This window comes from Oryx dammah, unplaced genomic scaffold (genome assembly GCF_014754425.2).
Source record: "Oryx dammah isolate SB20612 unplaced genomic scaffold, SCBI_Odam_1.1 HiC_scaffold_18, whole genome shotgun sequence".
NCBI classification, from domain to species: Eukaryota; Metazoa; Chordata; class Mammalia; order Artiodactyla; family Bovidae; genus Oryx; species Oryx dammah.
The window spans coordinates 25856834-25863466 of record NW_024070202.1 but is presented as its reverse complement, the minus strand read 5'-3'; the positions used below and the strand labels follow the sequence as shown (position 1 = coordinate 25863466).

The 6633-nt window shown below is 39.5% G+C and overlaps 1 non-coding gene across 1 annotated transcript; it reads left to right on the top strand.

Annotated features, from left to right (window-relative positions):
- The first annotated feature begins 596 nt into the window (after window positions 1–596).
- Window positions 597–668, top strand: TRNAC-GCA. The gene has a single exon. It is a non-coding gene; the product is annotated as a tRNA-Cys (tRNA).
- Window positions 669–6633: the final 5965 nt, after the last annotated feature.

The window sequence follows — 6633 nt, the reverse complement described above, 5'->3', positions numbered from 1 at the left end:
TCCCAGATCAGAGATACCACTCAGGCACCTGTCAGATACAAATTCAAAAGTCCTCCCTAGAAACTTGTCATCCACCCAGCACACTGGACTCCTACAGAAGAATAATGTCTAGAAACGATGATTTCACAAAGTGTATAGATCATTGGAAAAAAAATCTGTTCCCCCCAAAGAGTTAGCAAGCAAACCCAGAAGGTTTGTTTAGCACTGCTAATTCAAATAAGTTTAAAATTGTTAAAGAAATGGTTAAAAGGAAAGACTCAGTAAGGGTGGAATGCTATGAAAATAAATGAGTAGATCAAGATAAATGCAGTAAAACCTCTAGAAATGAAAAACAAAACCATTAAAATTTATCAGAGCATCCTAGTTCTATGAAACTGGGCGGGAAAAGGGATGAAGCACCCAGGGCTCTCTGGAAGGATTGGAAATGATTGCATTTACATTAAAGGGAAACATAACCAGGATAGCACTTTGCCCGAGTTCTAGTGACAAGAAGACACAATAATTCTCTCAAAAGCCCCAGGGGCATTATGCTAACACAAGACCAACATGGGAGGATCCTAACTCTTCTGATTTACACACCTTCCTGTCATAGTACTTCCCTGGTGGCTCAGAGGTTAAAGCATCTGCCTGCAATGCAGAAGACCTGGGTTCGATCCCTGGGTGGGGAAGATCCCCTGGAGAAGGAAATGGCAGCCCACTCCAGTACTCTTGCCTGGAAAATCCCACGGACGGAGGAGCCTAGCAGGCTACAGCCCAAGGGGTCGCAAAGAGTCAGACACGACTGGGCAACTTCACTTTCTTTCTCTTTGTCATAGTCCACTGCTCTGCCTAAAGGCTCCCTGGTGGCTCAATGGTAAAGAATCAGCCTGCAATGCAGATTCTTGGTGACTAAACCACCAGCCACCACCTCATGAACACACTGGCATCCTTGGAAGAGGTACACAGAGACAGCAGAGAGTATAAAAAGGGCAGAGGGTTTTCTGGGTCACGTCATAGGCGGAGGAAGCACTATTTTATTTCTTTTCCTCTTACATTAAGCACTGAAGATAAGTATGACCCTGGAACTACTTTTTTCTTGGATTTTAGATAACAAGATAGACTCAACAAGGCATTTTTGAGGCCATATCTTTGGCATTGACCTGTGGTTGGAAGTAAAATACAAAACTCTTTGTTCCTATCCAGCGCTCCAGAATTCTAGCAATTAGTGAGCACTGACTGGCCCCCTGGGCTCCATTTTCCCATCGGTAACTTCCTTCTTCTGAGCTTAATAAATCTTTGTTGCATTATTACCTAACCTAAAACATGCCTCCAGAATGCCTCGTAAAAGGAAAAATGGCCACAAAATCAGAATCTGAGAAAGGGTGCACAGAGCTCTTTCGTGAAAGTTATTTTTTAAAAATTATGAAGTAGATCTCTCTTTAGTTCCCCTGAAACTGGTACTGTTTCCAAGGGACAAGATCTCAAAGGGTGTACTCTTTTTTTCTGAAACTGGTTTCTGAAGTTTAATCTTTATTGGACCACATGTGCCAGAATAAATATTCTATCATTTCATACATGATCGCTGGTTTACTCTAGCTCCGGACATGGAGTCAGTCAACAAAGGGAAGCGGCTTTGCCAAAATTCAGTAATGTATACTGTTTGCAACAGTAACAAAAGTAACACCCCAAACCACCAGGAATAAACTTTTACTTGTAAAATTTTTGAGAGTGATAATTTTGTAGGGAAAAAAGTTTCTATTAAAATTCATGTGTTAGTTTAGAAATCGCAACGCAGCTATTTTAGGCCCTTTTATCCACTTCTCCATAATTCAGTAGCTCTGAACTATGTAAATACCTCTAACAAGCAAAACTAAAGAGGAAATTGCTAAGTCGAAACTCTGTGCAACCCCACAGACAGCAGCCCAACGGGCTCCCCCATCCCTAGGACTCTCCAGGCAGAACACTGGAATGGGTTGCCGTTTCCTTCTCCAATGCATGAAAGTGAAAAGTGAAATTGAAGTCGCTCAGTCGTGTCTGACTCTTACCAGCCCCATGGACTGCAGCCTTCCAGGCTCCTCCATCCATGGGATTTTCCAGGCAAGAGTACTGAAGTGGGGTGCCATTGCCTTCTCCATAAAGAGGAAAAACTTAGGATAAAAATTGACTAATGGTTTTGCAAGGAAAGTGCAATTTACTACCAATTTACTACATGGAATAAAGAGGATATAAAACAGGAATGGCCAATTACATTTTCAGGGTATTGTGCTTGATAAAATAGCACTATAATAAAACTTCAGAAATCACAGCTAGAGTTACCAATAATAACACATACACCGGAGTGCATGATTTTAGAAATTTTAAATACTTTCACAGTTTTATTTTCTCTCCCCATCTTCAAGAACTCATTAATCTAAGTGTTCTAAAGGAATCCAAGCTATAACTGATACATATTTTAGACATGTCACATAAAACGTGTTTGAAAGCACTGTGAGGAAATGAAGATTTTCACTTAAGACCATTATAAAATGAGCCTGAGTGGGGCAGCTAGTGAGGTGAATCAGATGAGACTAATCTTTAAATTAAACTAAAATGTCCACGTACGTATTTTTTTAAAAAATCCTATTCCTATTTTCATGCTTAAAAAACAAAAATCATCCTGGTACTAATTCTAATTCACAAAGTGACCTGAATGATTCCATACAGAAATCTCTTTATGGAATATCTGCATTTCGTACCCTACTACTACTACTAAGTTGCTTCAGTCATGTCCGACTCTGTGCGACCCCATAGACGGCAGCCCACCAGGCTCCCCCGTCCCTGGGATTCTCCGGGCAAGAACACTGGAGTGGGTTGCCATTTCCTGCTCCAATGCATGAAAGTGAAAAGTGAAATTGAAGTTGGTCAGTCGTGTCTGACTCTTACCGACCCCATGGACAGCAGCCTACCAGGCTCCTCCATCCATGGGATTTTCCAGGCAACAGTACTGGAGTGGGGTGCCATTGCCTTCTCCTTTTGTACCCTGGATACATTCAAATATCCCTCAAACCACCTGGATAGCCTCAGGAAATTTACCAAATTCACCAACTGCTTTTAACATTTATAGTAATCTATTGGTAGAATTTCTTGTGTTGGGAGACTTTTATTTAGCAATGCAATCTGAAATAGAAAAAATAGAAAACTGGTTTAACTGTAATTAAGATACACTTCTAGAATTACGTCTTAAATATTCACTGAATTGGAACATTTTTTCACATCATGCAGAGTCTAAAAGCCTATAAGTAATGAGCAAATATGATCTTTTCCTATAAGCACAGATTAGACAAAAGTGTGATATGGTGAACACAGCCACAGCTTAGTATTGAAATGATGACGAGGCCTTACAGAAATCAGGAAGAAAGTAAATGTGACAAGTTTCTTTTCTGTTTGCTTTCAGGGCTGACCTATTGCTCCGGACTAGGAGAATAATTATTATAGAATGAGTCACATAGAAAACACAGGCAAACAGAAGAACATTGAGAATGTAAGTACGTGTTATTCTTTCATTGGTACCTAACTTTAAGGAACTCTGGGAGTTGGTGATGGACAGGGAGGCCTGGCGTGCTGCAATTCATGGGGTCGCAAAGAGTCAGACACAACTGAGCAACTGAACTGAACTGAACTTTAAGGCTAAGACATAAAAACTGTATAGTAAAAACTGTCCCCAAAAGATCAATTCCTGAATGTGACTGTATTTCCTTAAATAACAATCATAGAAGCTTTTGGAAAGCCCCCAAATTACTCAAACCCTGATTTTTTAAAGCAATTATTCCATTATATGGAAAAACCATATAATGGAATTAATTGGTATAAAACATATACACACACAGACTCAAAGTAAATTTGGAATCATAGAAAGATTATTTTCATCTTCCAAGAAACACACTCAATTATATGCACAAAAAACTGAGGTCTTAGGAAGTTATTTATTAGTATTTATCAAATGCAAAAATCACAAGCAAAAGAACACTTTTTTAGAGCCGAGTGACTGGGCACACACACACACTCACACAAAGAAGTAAAGGTGAAAGAATTACGAGAAGAAATTTATAGAACTGAAGTCAAAGTAAAGCTACCTCAGAAGGGAGGATTAAGCTTTTTCTTTTTAAGTCACTGCCATCCTTAAGGACAGACACGCTTCCGACAGCATCTCTGCTTGTTCAAGGCTCCACCCCAAGGAGTGTATTTGTCATGTAACAATATTGACTCTAGGTCAGACTCCAACCGCTAAGGACACGTCTCCTTAATGCACGTGAAACCCTCCTTTCATATACAGCCAAAGTAGTTGCCAGATCCAAACATATTTGTTTAAATGACCCCTGTCTCCCACCTTCCAAATTCATTAGCAGCACATCACTTCAATGGCAAGTTCAAAGGATTCATGAGATTATTCCCTTCAGACTCCAAAGAATGATGTCCATGTTCCCTTTAAAAATACCCAGCTTCTTCCTGGGTTTTCTGGGTGGCTCAGTGCTAAAGAACCTGCCTACCAATGGAGGAAACATGGGTTCGATCCCTGGTCTGGGAAGATTTCACATGCTACGGAGCGACTAAGTCTGTGCACCGCAACTGCTGAGCCTGTGCCCTAGAGCCTGTGTTCCACAGCAACAGAAGCCACCACAAGAGAGGCCCATGTATCTGAGAGTCGGCCCCACTCTGTGCAATGAGAGAAAAGCCCACATGGCCACGAAAACCCAGCACACTCAATAAATAAGCAAAACTTTTTAAAAAAAATACCCATCTTCTAAAAGATAGAGTTCATGGGGAAATAATTTATCTACTTTGGATGTTCATATGTTATAAATTACTTTTTGTATAATTCTTATGTTCTTTATTCTCATTTTCATACCCAAATTCTCTCTCGTTTTTTTAACCCCCTCCCTCTAGGCTTGCATGATCTTAATTCCCCTACTGGGGATTAAACCTGGGCTCGGGCAGTGAAAGCACCAAGTCATAACCACTGGACTACCAGGGAATCCCCATAAATTACTTTTTATTCCTCTTTCCCTCTAAGCTCCACTTCCACGAAGATCTAAAAGGATTTCCGACTGTGGGCCTTTATTCAGGGACAACAAAAGACTTGAATGACTGTGAGACTAGGATTCTTTCCAACTTAGGCCATGGTATAGTATTTCTGATAGGAAGAAATACAAGGTAGTGCTATAAAACAAGGGCAGAGAGCTAAATGCTAAATTCTAAAGCTGTGGGTCCTTGAAATGGCTACACTTAGAAGCTTAAACATTCGAGCAATATTGTTTTTAACCTTAGTCTATGGGTCCCACAAACGGGTCCTCTGATTAAGTTCAGTATATGAATGAGACCTCTGTTAGTCACTCAGTCATGTCCAAACTCTTTGAGATCCCATGGACTGTGAACTGCCAAGCTCCTCTGTCCATGTGATTCTCCAAGCAAGGATACTGAGTGGGTTGTCATTCCCTTCTCCAGTGGATCTTCCCAACCCAGGTCTCGTGCATTGCAGGCAGATTCTTTACTATCTAAGCCACCTAAAATTATATGTGTATAAGCAATTATTTTCCTACAGAGAACATTGGTAGATTTCATCTACCTAGACTATGTAATTTATTGCCCAAATCACCAGACTTTTTAAAGTAAAGGGGGGTGTTCTCAGTTAATATGCTCAACAACAGGCTTAACCTGAGAATTTTCTTGGCAAACTGAGAATATAGTCACTTTACTCATGACCCAAGAAAGTAATACATCGCTGCACCAGGTAATTTGGCTTTTCATTACTTCAACCCAAGTGACATTCATGAATTTTGATTGAAGGCAATTGATTTTATACAATCAAGTGTATTCTACAAGTGTCTTGGCTACATGTCAGAGAGCTCTGGAAACCATTCAGCTGCTTCTCTTCTCCAGTTCTAAGCCCTACCACCTGCATTTGATGCTGGTTGTTGTTTTGTGCTCTGTAGTTACTACTAACCCTGGATTCAGGAAATGGTGCCGTCCTGGAAATGTACGTCTTCGTACAAAGAGATTCTTTCTTGTGCTTTAGAAGTACTTCTTTCCCTCATCCTCCTAATGGATAAAAATTACCAAGGTTTGGTAATGAGCCTTCCTCTCTACACTTTCCCTTGAGATATGTCTAATTGTATCTATAACATCAAATATATCAATGATTGGGTCACAGTCTTTGATCCATATCAGACTCCCTAATTCTAGACTCAGGAAATAGGTCCAACCTAGAGGTAAATCTGCTTCCTCTTCACTAGTCCCTAGAAGAAATAGAAAAAAAGTTTCTATTGATGAAGTAACCAATGAAGTAATTCAAATCTGTGATGAAGTAACTCAAATCTGTAGTATTAAGACTTCCAGGTAAAGCTGAAGAATAAGTTTTGAAAATATTGGGAAAACCTTTATGTGTTTGTTAGTGAAGTCCTTATATGATATAACAGAAACCTCTTTTAGAGAAGCTGAATATTGATTTGTAACTCTAATTAAGAATGTGACTAGAATCAGGATTTTTAATTTAGAATTATAATGTATTTGGCTGTGAGAAATATTTGTAAGATTAATATAACCTGAATTGCTAATCAGTAACTTTAATTTGTGATATTTATAACAATTGCTAAAGTACTTAGAAAAGTTTGGGTAACT